General features: G+C 48.4%; 1 protein-coding gene across 3 annotated transcripts in view; it reads left to right on the top strand.

Annotated features, from left to right (window-relative positions):
* Positions 1 to 7,799: 7,799 nt before the first annotated feature.
* SHROOM3 (shroom family member 3) overlaps positions 7,800 to 22,848 on the top strand; it is a 40,087-nt gene continuing 25,038 nt past the window's right edge. For 2 of the 3 annotated variants that reach the window (XM_083862493.1, XM_083862491.1), the window contains exon 1: positions 21,567 to 21,668. The gene's annotated coding sequence lies outside the window, so the exon portion shown is untranslated. Of the gene's footprint in view, positions 7,804 to 16,695; positions 16,751 to 21,539; positions 21,669 to 22,848 lie in introns of those variants that run through there. The other variant, XM_083862492.1, reaches the window with a different exon arrangement.

Below are 22,848 nucleotides of genomic sequence, written 5' to 3'. Positions count from 1 at the left end.
CTCTTCTCCCTGCCTGCCTCTGGGACTCCTCTATGGAGATTTGTTGATGCATTCCTTGCTTTCCCTCCTCCCTGTGAAGTGCTTCCATGCCTCTCCATGGCTGCATGTCTGCAGCCAATGCCAGGGCACTGTTGCTGTGCTTGTATGGACTGAGAGAAGAGCACATAATTTCTTTTTTTTTTTTTTTTTTTTTTTTTTTTTTTTTTTTTTTTTTTTAAATCTCTTTTAGTCATTCTCTGGCTGATCTCTCTCTTGCAGCTGCTTTGCAGGATAGCTCCACACAGTGTTTGGGTTTGCAGGGTTCGATCTTCCCAAGCCATTACCAAACACTGGAATTCCCCTGGGTGTTGACTTTTTGGTGCCTGTTGAGCTCCTTTTCTCATTCCTGCAGTATGTGGTTTCACGGGGAGTGGCTGGCTGTCGGCTCAAGTTCCTTTGACTATCCTGTGTATACTTTTTCCATGATCAGAGAGGGAGGCCGGCGGATAAAATCCCACTGTTTGCGGATAACAACGGATAACATGGCTGTGCTAACAGACGTTTGCATGGCAGATATGAAAACAGCTCCATTCATACCCTCCTGTGATGGTGCTGAGTCTTACAACTGCTTTGAAATCTGAGGTGGGCTGTTGCTCGATTGCATGAGGCACCAGCTTTGCTGCAGCTTCCCGCAGGTGCACTGGACTTACCTGCCCCTGGTCAGCCTGGCAGCAGCAGGAGGGTAAGCACAGCCTTCCTGCAGAGCTCCCAGCATCCTGGGGGATGTTACAGACTGCTCATGGCTGCCTTTTCTGCAGGTTTCGAAAGATGGAAGGAAAAACGCTGGATTTGCACTCTGAAGCAGGCTTAGCCCTGTTCTTACCCATACAGTAAGGGTAGTTCAGCAAAACATCACAAACATCTAAATTCCTTTTGGTAAGGAATAAGCCAAAAAAGGTGGGCTTCTTTCCAGAGAAAATACTGACATTTCACTGAAAACCAGAATCCCCCCAAAGCGCAGTTGCCTGTCCAGAGACTGCACCGACCAGTTTGTCCCTACGAGGCTGGCACTGGGTTGGCCTTTCCGGTGAAGACAAACAGGGTTATCTCCTCGAGTGTGCTTGGAGCTGCCATGAAAGGGAGGCTTTCTTGCCCATTTCTGAGAGGAACCAGGGTTGATGCTCTCCTGTCACATCTGGACCTTCATGTGCCTGTTTGTCCCCAGTTAATGACATCCAGTGCTGATCACTGGTGTCACGGTAGCTTCCAGCACTGCCCACTTGGGTACTTGATTTTCCTTGTGCTGCTACATCAGATTGCCAAAGTGCAGTAGATTTGAGGCAAGCTTAATTTGGAAAATTCAGCCTGATGTGGGATCTTGCTGTGAGCTACTCTCAGACTTGCCCAGATGTCTGAGGTGGCACGATGCGGCCCATTTCTCTGCCCTGCCAGGGTTATGGCGGGGCCAAGTCCCTGCTTTGGGCTTTTGTGGCTCTGCTGTGGCAAAGGAGAAGGACTCTCAGTGTTTCCTTGCTCTCACACACTGGAACTGTTTGCACATTTAGAGCAAGTAATGCTTTATTACTGTTTACATGAAAGGAGGAAGGCAAAATAAATTTAACAAAAGAAGAGTGAGAACATCTTGTGAACCTGCTGTTCTCAGATCTCTCCGATAAGGACCGTTCCAAGTGCGTGAGAAGTTTCCTACTCCAAGATTTATTTACTTCTGAAAGAAAAGCCACCTTCATCTCATTATTTTATTTTCAATACAGATTTTAATTTGGTGAGAAAATATCTTTCCCTTAAAGAACCTATTCTGCCTCATTAACTCCTATAAAAAGCACCCCCCCAAGCTTGAAATGTTTAAAGAAGCATAAATTAAGGCTAAGTTTGTTGTTTGCTGTTTTAATCAACAAACAACCTTAAAAAGGACTCACAAAAGGTTCTGTAAACTAAATTTATTAGAGAGTAGGAAAACAGGCCCTCAGCTGCAGCCTCCTCCCCTTCCCAACCCCCTGGATTTGGAGAGGGGTGGGTTTTTGGAGTCACTGGCTTTGTTTACAGTGTCTTATTCTCTTGGGCAGGTTGTTGTGGTCCCATGGATTTCTGTCAGACTTTTGTGATGCAGCTGAACTGAAGTGACTTGGGACAGTCTGTTAATTAGGTCTTCAAATCTTTCTCCCTTTTTTCTTTGCTGTACAAATGTCCTTTTTTCCTCTCTTTTCCCTAAGTCTTTTTGTCAGTAGCTCAGAAGGGAAGAGGGTTTATTCACTGTCAGAGAAAACTGCCATTCTCCCTGTCTTTCTTTCACCTCTCTGGGATGTTGGAGGAAAAGTGCATTCACATCTATTTTCTGCATTTCTCCTCTCCTTGGAATGTTTAAGAAGCCTTCTACTATTTCCTCTCTACGCTATCATCATGATGTATTTCTCTTTTAGGGATATCTCCATGCACAGAGGGATGCTCACAGTGGCTGTGGTACCAAGAACCAAGGGAAAACTTAGGGGCATAGTCTAGAAAGTTTTCAGTGCAGTGGACAGGATAGTTGAATAAAAACATTAGGAATTAACTTCTCTAAGTCAGCACATGTGAATATGTGATTTCTTTCCAAACTGCCCTTAGAATTTCCTCATAAGAGTGAACTTCCATAGAAACCTCTTGCATCCAGACTCAGTTCAATCTTAAACAGATTTTTCATTGGGTTTATTTGGGTGAAGTCTTCATGAGGAAATTTAATAATGGGTTTTATTCCTTTCTGCAGGATTTAGACCTCCTCACTTCTTAATTTTTCTCACAGCTATCTTAAGTTCAGTCTGAGATATGCAGTGTAAGAGAGATACAATAAAAATCCTTTTTGTTCACTGGAAAAAATGGCCTTGACCCATTAGAGAGCGATTTGATATTTATCTGAACACCTCCTCACCTTCCAGGAGTTAATTTGACTTGGAGATGAGCCAAGACAGGGAGTTTCTCTGAACTTCTCCCAGCTTTATAGTCTTGGATTCAGAGAGCCCTGGCTCTAAGCAACTCATGGTTCAAGTTTTCCAAACCAAAAGGCGACTGGGCACGTTTTGGAAAACTGAGCCTCCCTGAGAGTTCTGTTCCCCCCTGATTGATGGCCTTGGCTCCACTCCTCTGTGCTCTCACTCTTCATGGTCTGTGGGTAGGTCAGCACTGCAAACACTCCTCAAAGGAAATCATCATTCTTCAATGCAGCCCGAGGTTTATCTCAAAACCCAATTTCCTCTGTCCAGCCCACGCCTTCCCTTCCTTCCTCAGCAGACGTGACAAGGGTCTCACATTTCACACCAGCTGCCTGAGCAAACGCAGGATGGGCCCTACTGTGCTGCAGCCTGGCATCTGCAGTGCCCAGCAAACCAGGGGCACGAGGTACAGCCACAGGACAGAGTTCCTTTGGGGCTGTTTCATGTTGCCTTTTCATCCTTCAAATAAGAGCTTTTCTCCATCTCTGTGAACCAGCCATATCCCAGCCCTGTGCTCAGCAACTCATGTTGCCAGAAACAAGAGGCTGGGAAAACAGGGAACTGTGGGATGAGGGGCACACAGGAACCCAGGACCAGTCTTCCAGAGCCATCACTGTGGGCATGTAGGGCTCCCCCCCCCCCCCCCCCCGCCCCCACTCATAGCTTTATTTAGACAGGAAGAGAGAAGCTTCCTTGGTTATCCCATGCCCCCAGGAGCATACTGTTCACAGGCATGGCAGTACTGGGCATCCAGCTGCCAGGGAGCCAGGCAGGTGGAGAACAGAAACACTGGACGGGTTTTTGTGGTGACTAGGAAAAAGCAAAGAGAAAGGACTCCTAGATGAATGCCTGAGTCCCTTGGTTCCCTGCAGCAGAGATATTCCTGTCACCTCTGGGAAGGGATGGGATGTGGATGTGCACAGTCCCTAGGGCATCTTCATCTACTCCCAAAAGCAAAGAAAGACAGTGCCTATCACAGTGATGTATACACAGAGTTTTTAGGCTCTCTGTCCCTGTTCCAGCCCAGCTGGCAGGCTCTGGAGCTGATGGCAGCAGTGTGTACACTGCCTGTTCACTGGGACATTGGAACTGAAGTGAAACTACCTGCATGCTTTTGATCCAGGTGGGAAAGGGCAGGGAGATGGGCAAGGGCTTCACTGGACCTTCCAGAAACCAACTCATATCTGTCTCTGCCATAATTCACTCCACTTCCAATGCAACTTGCTGCAACTGGGAGACACAGGTTGGGAATCCACCTGGGCACTGAAGGGTCCAGCTCTGATTTCTTCAGGTTTTCTGTGAATCCAAGGACAGCCGTTTTCAAAGCAGTGAGAACACCAGCAGGACAGAGGAAAACTTACAAAAACCCATGATTGTTGAGGTTGTTGAGGGAGATTGTATGACCTCTGCTCTTGTGCTTAGATAGGATTAAACTGCCATCAGAAGCAAACACCAAGTAAGAAACCAAAGTCCTGCAAAAAAACGTTAAAAACAGCCCTCTGAGTCCTCCACCTGGTTCTTACCCCTTGCAGGATATGATATTATGATATTTGATACTGGTGTCACAGGTCACAGGAGTCACCCGGTGGAGAAATTCTGCTTAGTTACAGTCTTTTTTTTTTTTTTTTTTTTTTTTTTTTTTTTTTTTTTTTTTTTTTTTGTAATGGAAGGGCTTTTCTTTCCAGAATAAGCACTGAGGGGCATGTAGGCTGATCCTGCTGGAAAAAGTTCTGGAGGTGGCTCATGGGAGCTGAGCTGTGCTGTCCCATACAGGATATGCCATCTGGGCTGCTCCACCCGGACAGGGAATAAACACTTTTCAGTTGAAGCATGATCAGGAGGGAATTGCACAAAGGCCAAGGTGTGACTGGGATGGGTTTAGCTGTGTAGGGCCAGTGAGGCATTCCAGCCAGGACACTGGCACGAGGTGAGCTGTGGACACTGAGCACCTCCAGGATGTGGCTGCCATCAGACAGAGCTCCCTGCAGTACCTCAGGTCCGTGCTGTGGGTGTTTGGACCCATGCCCCATCAGTCTGGAAAAGAGGCTATGCTCGCTGCTCCAGGGCAGCACGCATGGAAGTTGTGCTTGTGCGGGAGGTTTCGTTTTGTCAGCGGTATGTGCTTGTTGTGATCCCTCCCAGTGAATTCCCACTTGGATTAGCTGCCCGTCGTCTGCCTCAGGGCGAGTCCCTGTGCTATGGTAAGTGCTGTCTTGCTTCAGTAAATAGTCCAAGGTTATGGAGAGCCTCAGGTTTATGCTACGGGGTGGTAATGTTTTTGTTGCTGTTATTATCACAGAAGGACAAGCGTTCATGGATTTTTATGATCACGTCCTAAACCTGGACTTTGTTTCATTGCCTGGTAACGTCTCTGACCCTGTTTGCCACTCTGTATCTTGCCAAATGGCTGGCCAAGATGCAAAGTACACTTAAAGTGTTTAAAATACCAATAAAACCATCCAGAATAATTTCGTGGAGCAAATTATTGTGAGTCCTTCTGGGTCCTAATGGAATGATCCTGGGCGGGTGACATACACTGCACGTGCTGGTGTAGGAATATACAGTGTTCCATGTAGCTTTCCAGTCAGAGAGGGGAGAAATCATGCCTTTGGGAGAGGTGATAGCAAAAGCCATGCCTCCCGTGGGTGACATCTGCACAGAGGAGCTCTGCTGGCAGCAGGGCCACCCTGGCTGGTGGCTGCAGACATCAGCCCTTGAGCTGGCTGATGGGTGTGCTCGGCTTGGACCAGAAAGGGCCTCTTGCCGTGAAAGGGGACGGGAAGGCAGGCGCCACCTGAGTCATCCTTATTACCAGGCTGTTTAATCCTGCTTCCCAAACCCGCCCTTTTGTGTCACAAGACAGTGATCTAGAGCTGTTGAAATTATTAACCCACGGTGATGACGGCGTCCCCTTAGGGCACGTGCACGGGAGGGGTCTGTTGTTGTCCCCGGTGGAAATCTGGCTGAGAGAGCTCAAAGCCATGGCAGGACAGGTGTGTGACAAAATACTTTATAAGACAAAATATTCTCCCTAGGAAGCACAAGTGAAAAAAGTACGGATAATGGCCCTTAATCTGCTGAGAGAGGTGCCACCTCATGATGGATTTAATCATTAGGACTCAGAAGTAACATTCACTGCCTTTCTAATCTCACCTCTCTTGTTTTTTCTGCATCTCCCATGCTGGTTTATCACTATGACTCCTGGAGCTGATGAAGCATTAAACATTTCAGGCTTTTGATTATGAGTGTGTAAGGAGGGAGAGAGACATCAACATGAAAACTAGCACTGGCTAACCATAATTTCACCTGATACAGATGCACCCATTCAATATTTTAGTTCAAATGAGACCAACAGGAACCATTTTAAGCTAAGTCAGAATTAAGTTACATATAAACAGAAGTAAAATTATCTATGTAACGAGATAGCTTAACAGTGGGTGAACAAATGGTTTCAGGGAGACCAGTGCCTCTTGTGAAGAGCATGTTGGGAGTGGGATTCTTTCCTGCTCAGATTAAGATCCCATCCCTTTCCCTCACTCTATAAAACAGCAGTCTATCTCTGTATAAAATAGGGGTATTTTTGGGCAATGTTTGGATAAAAAATCTATTATGGGCCAGATACTCACATCATAAAGAGCAACTTTTCCAGCATCTCCTTCAGTCACCTCTATGGATTCAAAAGGTATTTTCTTTCCTTCCCATTCCCACACTTGCCATCTTTGTTCTGCATGGCTCTCTGGTGCTGCCAGCAGTTTGCAGAGGAGTTTGACTTCAGGGGTTGTTAAAGGAGCAGGTGCTGTATTCACATCCATGTGCAAATCCAAAAAACAGGGGTGAACATGGAGCCACCCTTTCAGAGGAAACAGCTACCAGATAAAAAACCAGGAGTCTTAAAGGGGGGTACAGAGCAGAAGGGGAGAGGCAGGTGTTTGGCATCAAAAGAGCAGGAAGGAGGATGGCAAGTGGCAGGGTGGGAAAGCAGAAATTGATTTCATTTCACCTGCAAAATCTGTCACCACTGGAAATGGGAAAATGAAATCCTGCAGTCTTTGGCCAGGAACACTTCCACACCACCAGGTCTGGCCACTTTAATTCCTAGGCACAAACCAGCTTGGTCATAGCATTGTGCTTGTTTCATGCCAGCTGAAAGCAGGGCATTAGAAGTACAAATTCTTACTTGAAACGAACTCCTTTCCTTGTGTAACACAAATCATTGTGCAGCGTGAAGGGTTTTCTTTAGTTTTTCACAACAATACAAGAAGTGGAAAGGGTTTATTGATCTTGTCTCTGTCTGTTATCTTCCTTTGTGAGACACAACAGTTCAGTTTCAAGTTTTAAAATTAATTTAATATAGCTCATTTGCTGGTTAAATGTCCTGTGTGAAGCTAACCTAGCAGGTGACAGCAGACTCTGCTAAAGCCACCACAGCAGTAACGTGGCTTTGCTGTGGCCCGTGACATTCGGTCCCGGACAGGACCTCAGCGGGATCAGCGGGCAGTCGGAGGCACCCGCAACTGCCTCTGGTTTATGGGAAGGTGCAACTGGACTTTTACAGGGACGGGGGAAGAACGGCAGGGCTTTGGAGGGAGCCCGGTTCTCTGGGGTTCGCGCTGGTGGTGCGGGGATGGAGATGCGGCGGGATGCTGTGGCAGGATGCGGGAGCTGGCCGGGCTCTCCGGGCTGCAGCCGCCGTGCCGGGGGGGCTCCCCCGGTGCGGGGCGGTGCTGGGGGCGGGCTGCCCGCCGCGGCACCTGCCGAGGGCGGCCGGAGGCGCCGCCGGGCTTCGGCGCCCTCGCCCGGCGCGACTGTGAGCGCGGAACCGTCCGCGCCCCGGGGCACGGTGAGTGCAGAGCGCTGCGGAGGGCCGGGAGCGGGGAACGCGCGGGCAGCGGGGAGATGCGCGGGAAGCGGGAATGCGCGGGAGCGAGGGATGCGCGGGAGCGAGGGATGGGCGGAGAACGGGGATGCGCGGGAGCGAGGGATGCGCGCGGAGCGCGGTGCTGGAGGCGGAGGGGTGGGCGAGACCCGGCGTGAGGGGGCTGCCCGGGGTGTGGGGCAGGCAGGCTCCTTCTCCACAGCCCAGGCAGGGCGGGATAACAAAAGGCGGCGGCCCCGCAGCCCGGCCGGCACCGCCGGTGTCTCGAAGGGCCCCCGCCCCCCTCCCCTTCCAACTGCTGGTTTCTTGTTCGGTGTTTTCGGGACTTCTGGATGCTGGGAAGAAGCAGTCGGGGAGGGAAGTGGTGTAGGAGGAGACGCCGCCGTGCCGCGCTTCCCCCTGTCAGTGTGTGACACTCATTACTCGGAGGGGTTCCCCAGGTGGGAGTTAAACGCCGGCGTTGTGCTGCGATTGCACGGACCCGTCCAGGGCTGCATCATCACCCACTGTCCGCCTGCAGCTGGGCAAGAGCTGCGGGGCTTGAGGGTCCCTTTACTGCTCTTTCTCTGGAGGCAGTTGTCGGGCATCAGAGCATCGGGCGGTTCCGTGTGTGCTCTCGCTGTGTTGCATGTTTCAGTAAGCAGTGTAGTGTTCGTGCAGGAAGTCCTGCTGGCAGGCACCTTGCAACGAGATACTGGGACAGAAGCTGAGAAGTTTTATCACCTGGTTGGAACGACCCACAGACTCCTTAAAATGGCTAAGAAGAGAATTATATTCAAATGTAACACTATTAGCCTGCCTTTTTCCTTGTAAATTTGGGACAAACGTTGGCCACAGACCTCGTTTGCCTTCACTCCAACTTTCTCCCCCTACTTCTTCTGCCCACGAGGTCCAAAGGTCTGCTTTCCCTGCTGATGCCTTTTAAACCCTGATCTTGGTGTGTTCTTCTGCCTAAAAAACCCACCTTAAACTTAGTTGGCATTAGGTGCCACCAGCAGCACCCAGTGAAACACGTTCATTTCTCATCCCAGCCCGAGCCCTCTTCAGCCCAGTCAGCAGAGAGGTGAGGCTCAGCAGCTCACTGTGTTTGCTCAGCCATGGGGGCCTGACTCTGGTCCTGCAAGGTGCTTGTCCAGATTTTCCTTGATACCAGCAGAAACAACAGTAGGGAAAAATCAATGCCCTAAAACTCCTTTGACTAAGAGAGGTGAAGTCCAGGCCAGCCTACTACTGGGAGAGGGAGGGGTGCTCTGCACGTCCATAATATGGGGATTTAGAGGATTGAGAGCTTGTTGGCCCACATTAAATGGTGCTTGGCACCTTCTTTAATCAAAGAGGGAAGTTCAGTTCAATTGAAATCAGGATCACTGTAAATTTTAAGGGAAAGTTCATGTAATAATCACAGAGGCTTATCTTCTAGAGGTCAGCAGGCCAGAAGTTTAACTATAAAACATTGCTCAAAAGGCAATAACGACACACAAGGCCAGCTTGGCAGTGCTCTGCAGAGAGGGCTGCTGCCATGGCACATGGGAGCCCTGCTTCTGGGAGATGGGCAAGCTGTGGTCCTGCAGCAGCCAGGGGCCTCCACAAATGTCCCTGTGTTCAGTAGGCCTGAACAGATTTTTTATGAGGATAAAGGCAGAGTGATGTAGAGCCTTTCTCCCTCTAAACAGTATCCTAGCTCTTGGCAGCAGTGGGAGAAAAGCTGAGCTCCAGCAGGAGGATGCAGCTGGCATCAGTGAGCAGATGGACTTAGGAAGGCTGCTGAGGGAAGAGCAGTGATGGGGAAAACATCCTTCCCTGCATTTGTTTAGTTAGAGTGGACTCTGCTTTAATGGTCAGCCCTCTGGGTGAGCAACCATCCTTTACTTGGTGTTTGCAGAACAGCTGGCGTGGTGGGGCCTGGTCCATCCCATCCCTGGGCTTCTTCACCCCATCAGCAGTGTAAGTAAATAAAACAGGAGGATATGACATCAAACAGGGTGTTTTATAATGCCCTGTGTGATTCCCACTTGGCTAACATTTGTTCAGGCCCAGAGTGACTGTGGCTGGTGCTGGCAGGATGCTGGACTTTAATAGGTGTGGGAGTAGAGAATGGCTCATGGTCAGCAGGATCAGGCTGTAGCCACACTACTCAGTATCTCAAGGTGCACACAAGGTGTTCAAGTCAGTGGAGAAGAAAGCCTGTGTGTTTGAAACCATGATTTAGGAGGTTGTTCCCAAGTTTAAGTGGAATGAAAAGCTTGGCTACCCGTGATGTGCTGCGTTGCTGCATGCTTGCCTCTGTTCAGATGAGAGCCATTTTCCTAATCCTTTACATTCAAGTTGCACCAGGGCTCAAATTAGTGGCAACGTCCTTGCGTTTAAAGAAGCGTGAGGAATTTCAGTCATCAGTTGTTTGCCAGGGAAGAGGATTGGGTGGGTTTTTGATGTAGCAGTAACTGCTGTATTGGCTCAGTTCTAGAGGTTGGGATCAAAAGGGTAAATTTATGCCTTTGAAAGAGGAATTTGATGGAAATGAAACCAGCCCACTTCACCCTGATTAGATTTCATCATGTTGTGCCTTCAAAATGCCTTCAGCAGCCTGGCAACAAGGGCAGAGATTTGAGAAACATCCAAAAGTTAAAAGGACACAGTTCCTATGGATTATCAGTGTGTTGGTTACTAAAAAAAAAAAAAAAAAAAAAAAAAAAAAAAAAAAAAAAAAAGCCACCTCATCTTTACTATTCTTTCAGCAACTCAAAACGGTGTTGAAGAAAAGTATTCAGGGACACAATAAAAATAGGCAGGCCAAGTGCTCTCCAGCAGTGACCTGATCCCATCTCGTGTGCTGCAGAGGGCACAGATTCCTTTGCAGTTACAAACGGGCTCCGGGCTGGAGACAGACTCCATTTCAGCCTAATTTAAGCAAAGTACATGATGATTACTGGTGGCCAATACAGTTATGGTGGGGACAGGGCCCCTATGCATGATGGCTGCAATCTCATCATGCTATGGCAGCTTAAATTTCCCAGGGTAGATGGGAGCAAATATGTGCTATAGTAAGGCATAGCTGGAAAAACGCAGCTACAGCCCTGATGGAAATATCGAGCCCAGAGTGTGTTTGTCCAATACTGTGTTTTCCCATCCAGGCTAGGGAGAAGTAAATGTCATATACCACCTCCCAGGGGCAGGAATGATCCTCAGGGAGGAGAAGCTGGGATATTTGAAGTGACTCTTGCAGCCAAGGAGTTTGCCTTGTGAAATCATGGTTTGATTTGTTTGTCTTCCTGTGCGGACATTGTTTGCCTGGGAGCCCACTCACTCCTTGCTGGCTAGAGTGCTTAATTCCCTGCAGGCCAGACCTTGGGACGGATCTGGTCTGTGTTGGGGAGGGAGTGGTTAAGCCAGGTCAGAGGGAGGTGTGTGTTGAGAGGTGGATTAAAAGGGAAAGGTTTTATGGGGCCCAGTGGCTCTGTTGTGAAGGATGCCAAACGTCCAGGCTAGAAACTGGGGGCTATCACTGTTGAAGCAAAAAGGGAGCTTAGTTTCTAAGTGGCTACTGAGTTTACTACCTTGTTTCTGTCAAAGGTTTGCAGGGGTGATACTGATTAATGTCCTTTCCCCTAATCTGTCTATTCCCTTCCTCTGTCATCCCACCAGGCTCAGCCTGACACTGTTTATTAAGCCACTTGTCCCTGATTTATGAGGAATAAATATCTACACTGATGGCTGCTTAATAAGATAGGGGTTTGCTACTTTCTCTCCAAAGGAGTTTGTCACTTGTGACTCAATTTGTGTTTGGGACTGGCTCTGCCAGGGTTCCATTTCGGGAGAGGTGTTGGTAATGACAGTGGTCACAGCAGTGCTGTGTAGGAGGAGAGGCTGGGAGTGGGGACATGTATTGCTGCCCTTTTTCCTGTTGAGGTGCAGAGATTTCCAGGCTGTGACTCCAAATCACTGCATGTCCCTAGCAAAGGTGTGGCTTCCTTTGAAAGGGTGCTGATGTTTCCGCTGGGGAAGAGGAGTTTTTGATGTCTTGTTAACCTATAACTGCTGTGAATGCCTCAGGGCTTAATGTGCTTGGGGCCAGCTACTCCAAGGAAATGCAACTCAAGCTGTTTCGGAGTGTTTCGGGTGGATTTTTAAGATGTGGCTGAAGTGAGGAAAGTCCCATTAAAAGCTGATAGGCATTTAGACTAAGTGGGGTTTTCTGGGTTTCCCAAGACCTGTGAGAGGTTTTGCATCTACAGAGCAACACCTTCATGTTCCTGGAAACACAGGAGGATTGCTAGGTTCTAGTGGAATTTCTCTTGACTCTTCCTGGGAGTGCTTCACCTCAGTGGTACTGGAGGGCAGCATCACTGGGGAAGCCTCAACCTCATCCAGGTGAGATTCCCACAGCCTCTGCAGGTGCTAATCCAGTCCTGCAGCACTTGCAGAGAACATCCCAGGACTCAGCCTCAGATCTTGCTTCAAGCCCAAGGAATGATTTGGGTCTAGACTCAGGATCATCAGACCAAAATGCAGTAGACAGGGTGATCGAAGAGGTCCCACACCCAGGGCTGTGTACAGAAAAGATGCTCATGGTATCTCTTCAGCAGAAGGATGGCAGATGACTTCTAATGCTGCTAAAATGGCTCCCTGCTGGGGGATGTGGAGTTAGGAAGGCCAGTTGCCCCTTTGAGGGGGGGGGGGTTTGTGTGAGAACAAAGGGAATGCACTGAGGCATAGGACCAGGTGAGAGAGGCCAAGGATTCCTCTCATCTCATGTTCCTTGTCATGGCTGCAGCCCTCATTCTTCTCCAAGCTCATCTCTGCTGGACTGCCAGATGCTAAATATATTTTGAGTGATAAACAGATATTTATTAGTGTAGCAGCCAGCTACCCTAATATTCTGTCATTTCTGTCGCTTGCCTTGGGCTCTCTCACTGAGCTGGCCAAGTTCTCATCTCTTCATTCAATCTATCATCACTTTTCACTTGGGCTAATCTCCTGCTGAAATCCCCAGGAAGTAAATGGAATGCTGTGTTGAGTAAGGTGCTCAGGAATTTGTCCAGGAAGAGGTTGGCGTGTGGGATGGAGAAGCAGCTCATAAAGGAGTAGCTCATATTCTGGGGATTAGGCATTGCTACACTTTTAAAGGTGATTTAGACCTGTACACTCCACCCATCAAGTAACTGCAATTAAAATCTGGAATACCAGGAAGCACTGCAAATAATCAGGTTAGAGAGAGCTGAGAGACAGCTCAGCTGCTGCAGACCTGCGTTCTTGGTGCTGAGTGTCCACTGTGCCACTGACAAATGTGAGTATGAGGCATTCTTCTGCCTCCTCTGAAGAGATGCTCAGATTGTCATTCCATTAGCACAAATCACCAAGACTAGTTCTTAAAAAGCAGCTGAGCCACTGTTGCAGGACTTCGGTAACATCCATATTTCTATAGGAGAGTTGCTGGGCTAAAATTTCAGGGTGTGTTCCTTAAAGTGCAAGGTGTTGCCAGTGCAGGCAAGGAAGAGAGACCCAGCTGTGCTGGCGGAAGAGATTAACACCCCACTTCCTCATAGTGCCAGAGACCTCATCCATCTATCACTGGAACAATTCTTGTAAGCAGTCCCTTAATCTTTAACTTTAAACCATTTAAATTGTTGGTCTGAACTGACCTAGTTTGGTTTGTAAGGAACATATTAGGAGCTGCACCATCAGATGCAGCCTGGTCCCAGCTCCAAGCTGCGGGCAGAAAAGTTTCCCAGTGAAGGCTGGGCTTGCCTTTCAGGTCTCAGCTCTGCACCCTATGGCCAGGTTCCAGGTGGGACATGTCTTGCCTGACATTCAGACCCCCCCTAGGATGGCCTTTTTGTAGCTGGAAAACATCTGAAAGGTGAGTGTAAAAAGAGTAATTGTGGGGAAATACCTTCTACTGATTCCATCTCTTGCTGTGAACATAACTATTCTTTCAGCATGGAGGGCTTGTGAAGTTTTCCTATGGCATTATTTTACTTCCCAAATCCTAAAATGGAAACTAATCCTTATATTATATGAGTATGACTTTTCCTTCCTCTTTGTCACTGCTTTTCTCTGTAGGAGCTGCAGTTACCTTTTTTGTTTCACTTACACTTGTCCTTTAGAGCCAGCCTGTGCTTTGGTGTGTGTAATGTAAGAGAAGTTAAATGTTATCATTTATCAGAGGGACCTTAGATCCACACAATTCAATGTGGGGACACCCCAGAAGCTGTCAGGATGCTGATTTACCTGTGTGGTGGCCGTGGCCCTTACAGGGACCATGCTAAAGACCCTCCTGCTTGCCTGAGCGCTGCCGTGCATCATCTTTATCTCAGGCACCTCTGCCTGACGTATCTGAGGCACAACAGAGAGAGCTGATCCAAATATTTTATGGCCAGCTCTGAAGGATTGTTCCTCACAGCCTCCTGGTCCTGAACAGCCTGTGAGGAGAGGGGATGCTCTGATTCCCCAGGCTGATCTGCAGTATCCTCAAAGGCATCTCTGAAAGACCTCAAGAGATGCTCGGTAAGGGTCAGGAGCAACTTTATAGGATAGTCCTGTTAATTGTGGGGTAGAAAAGAATGAAACTGTCATTTCTCAGTGGTTTTACTCCCGTCTTGACACAATAAGTAGGTAGATCTGGTTTTGAGAGGGTTAAAGCTCTTTGAGCACAAGGTGCAGGTAGAGGTGAGGTGCAGGATGGATTGCACACCACTTTTTTGACAGACCAGGAGAGTTGTCACCTCTCAATTGTCTCCTCCCGAGAAGGTGAGATCTCCCTTGAGCTGGCAAAGTGCTGCTCCAGTCAGTACTGCTTTAGACTCCTTTGCTTCTATTGAACTTCATCCCAAATTAGAACTTAAGAGAACTAAGCCACAGTCCTGGGAAGATCTGGGCCAGAGCTGCACGGGGCTCACTTTGGGAACAGGCTCACTGGGTGGTACTGGGGCACAAGCAGCAAGTGGGACAGAGTATAACCGTAAACCCCTATTACAAAAAGCCAGGAATTCAGTAGGGATAAAAGCTAAATCCTGAGCCCTACAGGTTCTTCCATCCAGCCAGGATCCAGGTCGTTTTGGCAGGGCTGTGCAGGGAGCTCTGCACTCCAATGCTGGCTGGGCAGCACAAGAAAGGACTGTGGGCTGTGGGGATGCGTGCCCAGCTGCCTCTGAGGGCCAACTGCTCATGCAAAGCAGGGAAGGCCCCTAATTCAGCAGCAAGCATGGATTTAGGGTGCCTTTAAAAGGGTGGCAGTCTCTGAGTCGAGGTCTGGGTGCAGTGGAATGCTTATTGTCAAAGCTAAAGACCAAAGGGAACCCTATGTATTGTGGGCCCAAATGCAGCTGGCACGAACCAAAAATGTGCATGTGAGTGCCTTTCTAAGTACCCAGTAATCCTCCAGGGCAAAACGGGGATTAGGGCTCTCTCCCAGACAAAGAGGGAGTTCATTTTCTCAAAGATCTCTTGGCCAATGAAGTGAGGAACCCAAATGAATGCCAGGGCTCCTTTCAGCTCTTTGCTTGCAAACAGGTACAGCGCCGGAGCAGCTGGTTTGTGTGGGGCTGTGCAAACACAGCGTGGCCAGATTGTGGGATTGAGGTCAGGTCAACTAAAACCCATCCAGTCCCAGAGAAAAGGGGAAGCCAGAAAAACACTGGACAAGTAGGACTAGAGTGTTGCACAGGGAAAACGTGGTCTCCATTCTCCAAGTTTTTTTTCTCAGTGGACCTGAAGGTCAGCGCTCAATTGAAGTTGTTTAAGTTGGAGTTGCCTGAGTGGAGAGCCCTCTGAGAAGGAAAGCTGTGAGTCTGGATTAATTCCAGGTGACTTCTCAGCCTCTATTGCTTTGCCCTGAAATTGTGCGTGCTCGGAATCTCAACACAGGAGGCATCAGACTGAAAGTGATGAGTGCCTGAATGGGGGATGTATCCATCTAAAATTTGCCATCCTGTAATTTCTTTAATTTTCCTTCAAGCAATGGCCTGTGCAGGTAGAAAAGCACAAGCTCCTCTGCACTGTTCCTGGGAAAATTCTTCTTTTCCCTTTTGAGGATTGGCTTATGGCACAAAGATCAGCTCTAGTAATCCTGTCGTACCAGTTATCAGGGTGGATGTGCCTGTGATGTGGACAGAAAATGTGCATTAAGTAGTCCTGTTTCTTAGAAGCAGCAGCCAGCAGCACTGTGAATGTGTTTGGGTTGCATGGAGTTTTTTATTCCCTGAGGTTTACTGACCCATCCGAATCCTAGACATGGATATTACTGTTTCTGCTTGAGAACTTGGATCTTGCTGCAGATCTTGGGGAAGAATTCAGTCCCAAGACTCATGTGCTCAACAGGCCTTACTGAGATTTCAAACTCAGTCTTGGTCTGTTTAGGATAAATATGTGCTTCCAGGAGTTACACAGGTGGAGCCTGTTGTGTTTTGGATTCATAAACCAGCCTTGAATTCCTCATGTACCTTACTAAGACTGTAGAGTTAAACCTGGCAGTTTCCCTTCTCAGGTGAATATCCTAAGTCACAAGCTAGAGGTTTTACCCAAGGACTGAGACTTTTTCTGGCAAAAGTTTTACAGGTTATTAGTGTGAGAGCTTTCAGTGCAATTATTTTTTTTTTCTCATAAAAAGCTGTTTTGTCCACATGTTTCCACCTGGTCTTGGCTCTTAGTGTGGCTCGGGGGTCCCGTGAGCACAGAGTCACAAATGTGTGCACCAGGAGAGCACCTGTGCCTTTCTGCTCTGAAACACGGGGCACTTCCAGTGCAGCTAAAGGAGATTCTGGGAGTGTGACAGAGATGTGGATTAGAGGCTATTTCTGGAGCAGCCACAGGAGGTAACAAAATAAGAAATACGTAATCAATCCAGTCTTTTCACTTCAGGCGGAGCGGGAGGATCTGTCAAGCAGGATGGCCACAGCCAAGGTTGGTGCCTGGGGTGAGTGTGGTCTCTCCCTCCCTCTGCATCCCTCTCCCTGACATCGTGGAGGAGTCAGGAGGCCTTGCTCTTTGCCAGAGGATGGGGGACTGCCGTGGAGGTGGAGTTTGCATTCCCAAGGAGACGTAATTCCGGCTCATCAGCTGCTGAGAGTTTGCCTGTGGGATGAGGATAGCCAGAGGTGAAGCTGCCCAGCTCTCCTTATGTCATTGGGCTGAGCTGAGGATCTCAGGCTGCCCTGTGACATTGAGTAATGTGGGGTGCAATGAGGATAAACCACCGGTGTTAACTCCTCTGCCACCTTTGTGCCTGTGGGAGCCCAGCTAGGCTTTGTTGCTGCTTCTCTGTATTTTTATGTGCTCTTGGCTGTTTCTGTAGTGGAGGGAGGTTTCCTCTTAGGTTCTGATTTAGGGAAAAGGGAAAAATATTGCAAAATGCCTACAAATAGCTGTAGAGGTTGGAAGAAGAGTTCCTTGCTTTCTTTAATCTCAGTTTCAGAAGCATCACTGTGTGAGCACCTGTGTTGCTAGGATAGCTTTTAACAGTCAGTGGTTACAAGTACTCCTGTTGATTCCAAATAATTTAAAAATAAAAATGTAATCTCCATCCTCTCTTCTAGAACAACACTGGATTTAGAGGTAACAAGATATTAAATACTACAAAACCTGTTAACATTTGGGGATTGGATCCTCTGGGACTTAGGTCATCTATTACTGTGGCAGCAAACCAGGTGCTGGTTTAAACTCAGTAATTGTGGCTTCAAGAGGTGGGACCATTAAAAAATACCTATTCTGAATTTATTTTTTTTTTTTAAGTTAATAATTTCTAGATGTAGTTACAGATGCTGTTTATGGCTCATCTCAGGCATATCCTAGACTCATCCCTGGAACTACAGGCAGCTAAGCCAAGATGGTAGTGCAGCCAAAAGAACTGTAATGCTGTTGTCCTGAAAAAGAAATGCTTTGAGCAGACAAAACTTCCGAAGTTGGGTTTGTGCCGCTTCCCTGTGCAAAATCTGTCTCCTCTTTGGGAATTACAGCCAGGCAGCTGAGCTTGCACTGCATCATTTCCTCAGTGAGAGCAGTGATTTATGCTGTTGCTATTACTCGGGGAGCTATTGTTATGAAACATGGAGTTCAATTAATTAAGAATATGATCTCTGCAGACTCAGATAATTGCCGGGAGAGCTGCTGGGCAGAGGCACCCACCCACACTTTCTGTCCAGGCTGGCCTTAGGAAACCAATCTGTGTTGGAATGTGCAGGTTGTAAATAAGGATAAGGAAGACTGAAGAAAGTGAGGAGGAAGAGCCAGGAGCCCAAAAGGTTAAGATAAGTGCAGTGAAACGTTCCAAGCATGCAGGTAACGGGAGGTCAGCATGGGAGGCAGATAAGGTGGCCAGTGGAGCTCAGAGTTGGCCTTGCTCAGAGGCAAAAGATCTCCCTAAAACAGCAACTAGGTTCTGCAAGGACTATGGCAGCTCAGGAAGGCCATGAGACATCAGATGGCAGCACCTGGCAGACCAGTTGATTAATACAGAATAAGGCCACCCATGCATTCTTAAAGAGCTCTGAGGAAGATGGTGAAAAGTAGGGAGAGTTTCACAGATGTCTGCTGTGGAAAGGCTGTGCTGGCTGTGTGAGGAGAGATGGATGTGGGGTCAGGAGGTGCTGCCTTTCTTCTGGAGGAGGCAATGAAACTTCTGAGGGAGGTTTTCCTTGAAAAAAGCTCTTAATCTCTAGCACTGTAGTCTTTCACTTTCAAGCAAGCAGCAAGGGAAAAATCCAACAGGCCATATTTTTAGATGAGGGAAAAGCTGAGCAGAGTGTACTCGTGGACATGTGTGGTATTAAATACCAAAGGCACCATGGAAGCAAGCAAGTATAAATAACAATTCATTATTAAACACGAACTTTGCAGAAAAGAAAAGATTTCAGAGGCAGCTGTCAGCCTCAGGTGGGAGGTAGAGGAGTTTTAAATAGACTGTGTGTGCTGGGTTTCCTGTCTCCCACTTGAGAGCTTTAGAAACAACACGATAACAAAAGGAACAACTGCAGGCTCCTCCTTGCCCGGGATACTTTTTAGCTATGGAATTGTGAGGCCCTTTGCAGCATCCCAAAATAAAATGCAGCCCCGGGCCTTAAGAGCATCCCATTGGGCTGAGTGCTGCCACAGAGAGCTGGAGAGCTGTCCCAGGGCAGCTGGAGCATTCAGAGAAGGTCCACTCTAAGGAGAAGGTGTGAGGACAGCCAAGAGGAAAGGTAGGCCCTCAACACCTTTGCACGAGAGTAGCTGTCTCCATGTTATGGTGGAAGAAGTGTCTTTATAGGGATTAACACCCTGCTGGTTATTAGACTGAGCTGCCTGAGTTAGAAATGCTGTAGAAAATGTTCTGGGATAAGTAGCAGGTAAGGCAGAAGGCTGCAAAGGGAGGACAGATGCTTGGCTTGGGGTCATGTCTGGGGAGGTGTCCAGCCCTGCAACCCTGGCTGGCCTCAGCTCTTCTCCCTGCCCTGCCAGCCCTGCTCTCACAGGGGACACCCCTGGGCGGGGATTGTCTCTCTGGCTGTACTCTGGCTCTGAGGTGGGTGTCCTTACCAGGTGGAACGGTCTTCATCTCTTTTGTTCCCCACTGGGCCTGATTAATGGTGTTGTTCCAGAGTGGCTGATTAGTTTTCAGTGTCTTACTGAGCCCACCGTGCACCACAGAGCTCTGCAATTACAGTTTTTTAAGAGACTCGGGAAAAACTCCTTTGCATTTCCTTGTTCCCCCCAACAGCACCTCCGGAGCCCGTGGACACACTAATTAACGTGTCTTTGTCTCTGTGAGGTAAAGCCCAAAGTTATGCACGCTGGTAAAGCACTGGTTGCTCCTGTGAGGGGGAACACCCAAGCTGCTTATCCTCCCTCCCTCCCTCTGCTTGGGGCTGTCCCTGGAGCATCAGGCTGTGGGGTCCATATGGGAACTTTACTCAGAAAGCTCTGCTCACAGCACAGTTTAGTGTCTGTGATGTCTCTTGCTTTCTTAGCATCCCTCAGAAAGCTGTTTTTTCTTAAAAAAGCAAGAAGATAAATAGATAAATGCTTAAGTGCTGAAAGATCGCTAGGCTGTGGTGCCCACGGGGCTGTAGGCACTTACTTCTCCTTTATATAAGTTCCTCAGACTGTTGATGACTCTTTTCTTGGCACAGGGGCAATTTCCCAGCCCTACATATTGTCGCTAGCTCCCTCAGAGACAGCTGGCCAGATAGAAGGAGTACAGCTGTGATGTGGCCTGGCAAAGCCAAACTGCTCTTCAGGAAACAAGCAGGGAAGCACAGGGTCTGTCCTCCAAATACTGAAGCTGTGAATGTATTTTGCTCACAAAACTGTAGATCTGTTTATATAGATAAATTTATATGCAATCTTTCAAATCCTCATCTGTCACAGGCCTTCTGATCTTTCTGTCTCTTGCAGTGAAATCTCCTCTGGAAATGGGTAATTTTTCATGGTTAGGTTGGTGAACAAAGAGAATTGGAGCATTTAAGGATATTAGCTCTTCCAAGGCTGCAGTAAAGGAGATTGTGTTCCTGGTGTACAGCGAGGCTGGAATGGGAGCAGGGAAGGGAAACTTTCAAGTCTGATCAGAGACTTGACAACATCTCAGAGGAGAGGAGCGGCAGAGACAAAGCAGGACGGGATTTGGTACATGGAAAGAAAAGGCATCCAAGGCAGGATTTGGGGTAAAAATCGGATGAAGATAAGCAGGGTGAGCCAAAAAAAGGCCGTTCCCGACCAATGGCTTCCCCTAATCTAGGTGAAAGTGCCGCTGCGCTTCCCCGCTGTATCTCATCCGCAGTGTGAGGCTTAACATTCCTGCCCGGCACGTGGGGGCGCGGGCAGGGAGCGCAGGGGAGGACCCAGCCGGACACAAAGACGGTGGAGCTCTCACCGGAATGGCATCCCAGCCATCTCAGCTATCCAAAGCCCCGGATGCCGGCATGTGGGCTCAGCGCACAAGAGGCAATTCCAGCTTATCCCGGGCCAGGCCTGCCGCGGGCAGGGAGAGGCGCAGGGGGGTCTTTCAGCCCCGCTTTTATTCAGCGTGAGGGTTCCTTGGGCGAGCCGAAATTTCAAATTTCTTCTGCGCTTCAGGGCTAAAAATGGGAGGGAGTGGGAACAGTGGAGTGTTCCAGGGGGAAGAAAGGAGCTGAAGTAACACTGAAGTAAGCTGAAGTAAGCACAGTAACACTGTGTTTGCGTGACTTGGAGCGGGATAAATATGTGTTTGCCGATATTGTGGAAATATCAGTAGAGAGGGGTAGGACAGGCTTCTCTTTCTCCCTCTCAATGTGTGGACCTTTCTCTTGGCTTTTCTCGTGTGTGTTCAGAGCGTTCCCTGAGCTCTCCTAGGTGGTTACATGTGGAAAAAGCATATGCCACAGTGGAACCCCTGAACTCCACGCTTGGGGATTTAGTGTCCCCAGATGCAGCTGCAGGATAATGAGTTTTGTGCCGCGAGTGCTGGAGCTGATCTGACTCCCGTGTGCCATGGGATTGGGCAGCTCCTCCAAAACAGTCCTGAGGGACATTCACAGAGCCAAACCCTGCACAGATTAGAGAAAACAAGGATACACATGGCTTTCTGTGACATGTACTTCACACTGGCCCGCCTTGCTCCTGCCTGATGCCCCTGCCTTGCCCTCTGGGTCTGTGCATTGCTCTCTTTCCTAAAATCCTGATGAAGCATTGGCTAAGAGGGCTGAGGTTTTGCGTGGTGGTGTTTACATGTCCTTGCTCTCCTTTGGCAGGGACACCCATGCAGCACAGGGATGCACAGAGCTGTCTCCCAGCCCGCTCAGCCCCGACTGCGTGACCACTGACCTCCAGCCCAGCAAAGCCTCGTGGGCAGCAGGAGTCAAGTTACGGCTGAAGACCAGGTAAGAATGTGTTTGTCTGTGTCCCTGAAACATCTGCAAAGACGGGGTGGAAAACAGTTACTGCTTTGGCTGCCGGTGTGCCTGAGGGGCACTCACGGGGAAGGAGTGCTGAAACTTCTCCTCAGAAGCTTTTGTCAGTTCTGGTAAAGGTCATCAGAAATGCTGAACCAAAATATCTCCACAGAAGTGGTCTAAGTCTTCTCTGACTTCCCAGCTTGAGGTGCCTGGCATTCCAAAATCACCTGGCTTCTTCTGAGTCTGGGAGCTCTGGTGGGAGTTTGGCATTCATGACTTCTGAGTACTTGTTTGCATTTTTGAACAATTAAATGCCTTCAGAAATCAGTTTCCTGGGCTGTTCTGGATTGGCTGGTATTGTGGCTGAGCTTGACTCCACTCCTTTGGCCATGCAGTTTAGGATCAAATCCTACAGCATTCACTCAGGCAGAGCTTTTGCTGGCATCAAAAGAGCCTCTTACATCAGTCAGATGTAATCTGAGTGACTTCATAGATTTTTGTGTCTCAGTCTTCTGATATTTGTACCATGAAGTCGAAGCAGTGGCTTTTATTTGCAACATTGCATTTGGGCCAGACCTTGACTTATTTGAAGTCAAAAAGCTACGCTGGTTTCCTGGAGCTGGTGGAAATGTGGCCCAGTGCCTGTGAGTGAGCAGCTGAGAAGGGAATTTCACATTCTGATCTTATTAGCAAGGATGCACCTCTGGAGCAACCTCCCTGACCTTAGTGGAGATGCTCCAGCTTTCAGCAGTCATGGATGCTGACCCTGCCCAGCCTCGGATAAGGCAGATTTTAGGGGCTGAAATATCTCCTCAAGCTGATTTTATTGAGAAGAAGTTTGTCTCTGACTAAGGAGTGGGACTCTGCATTTCCCCAGGTATGTGACCTACCAGGAGTTTGGGAGAGGAGTTCCCCTACATCCACCACCTCCCTATAACAATGAGTCATTCACCATATGCCCCCTGTAAATCCTTCTTGCCCATCAGTTTAGTAGCAGATCTTCACAGAAGCTCTAAAGTTTAGCATTTCACTTGGAAATAATTGCCTTTGGATGCAGAGCCAATGTTTTGCTTTACTTTTCTGGCAGTGTTGGAGGCTGTGTTTGCACATCTCAGTTTGACCCAGGCTGGAGCTTTAGTTATGAACAGGAAGCTGCTTTAATGTA

Source organism: Zosterops lateralis (assembly GCF_965231275.1).
Source record: "Zosterops lateralis genome assembly, chromosome: 5".
Lineage (NCBI taxonomy): Eukaryota > Metazoa > Chordata > Aves > Passeriformes > Zosteropidae > Zosterops > Zosterops lateralis.
This window is presented reverse-complemented; position numbering and strand designations above follow the sequence as displayed.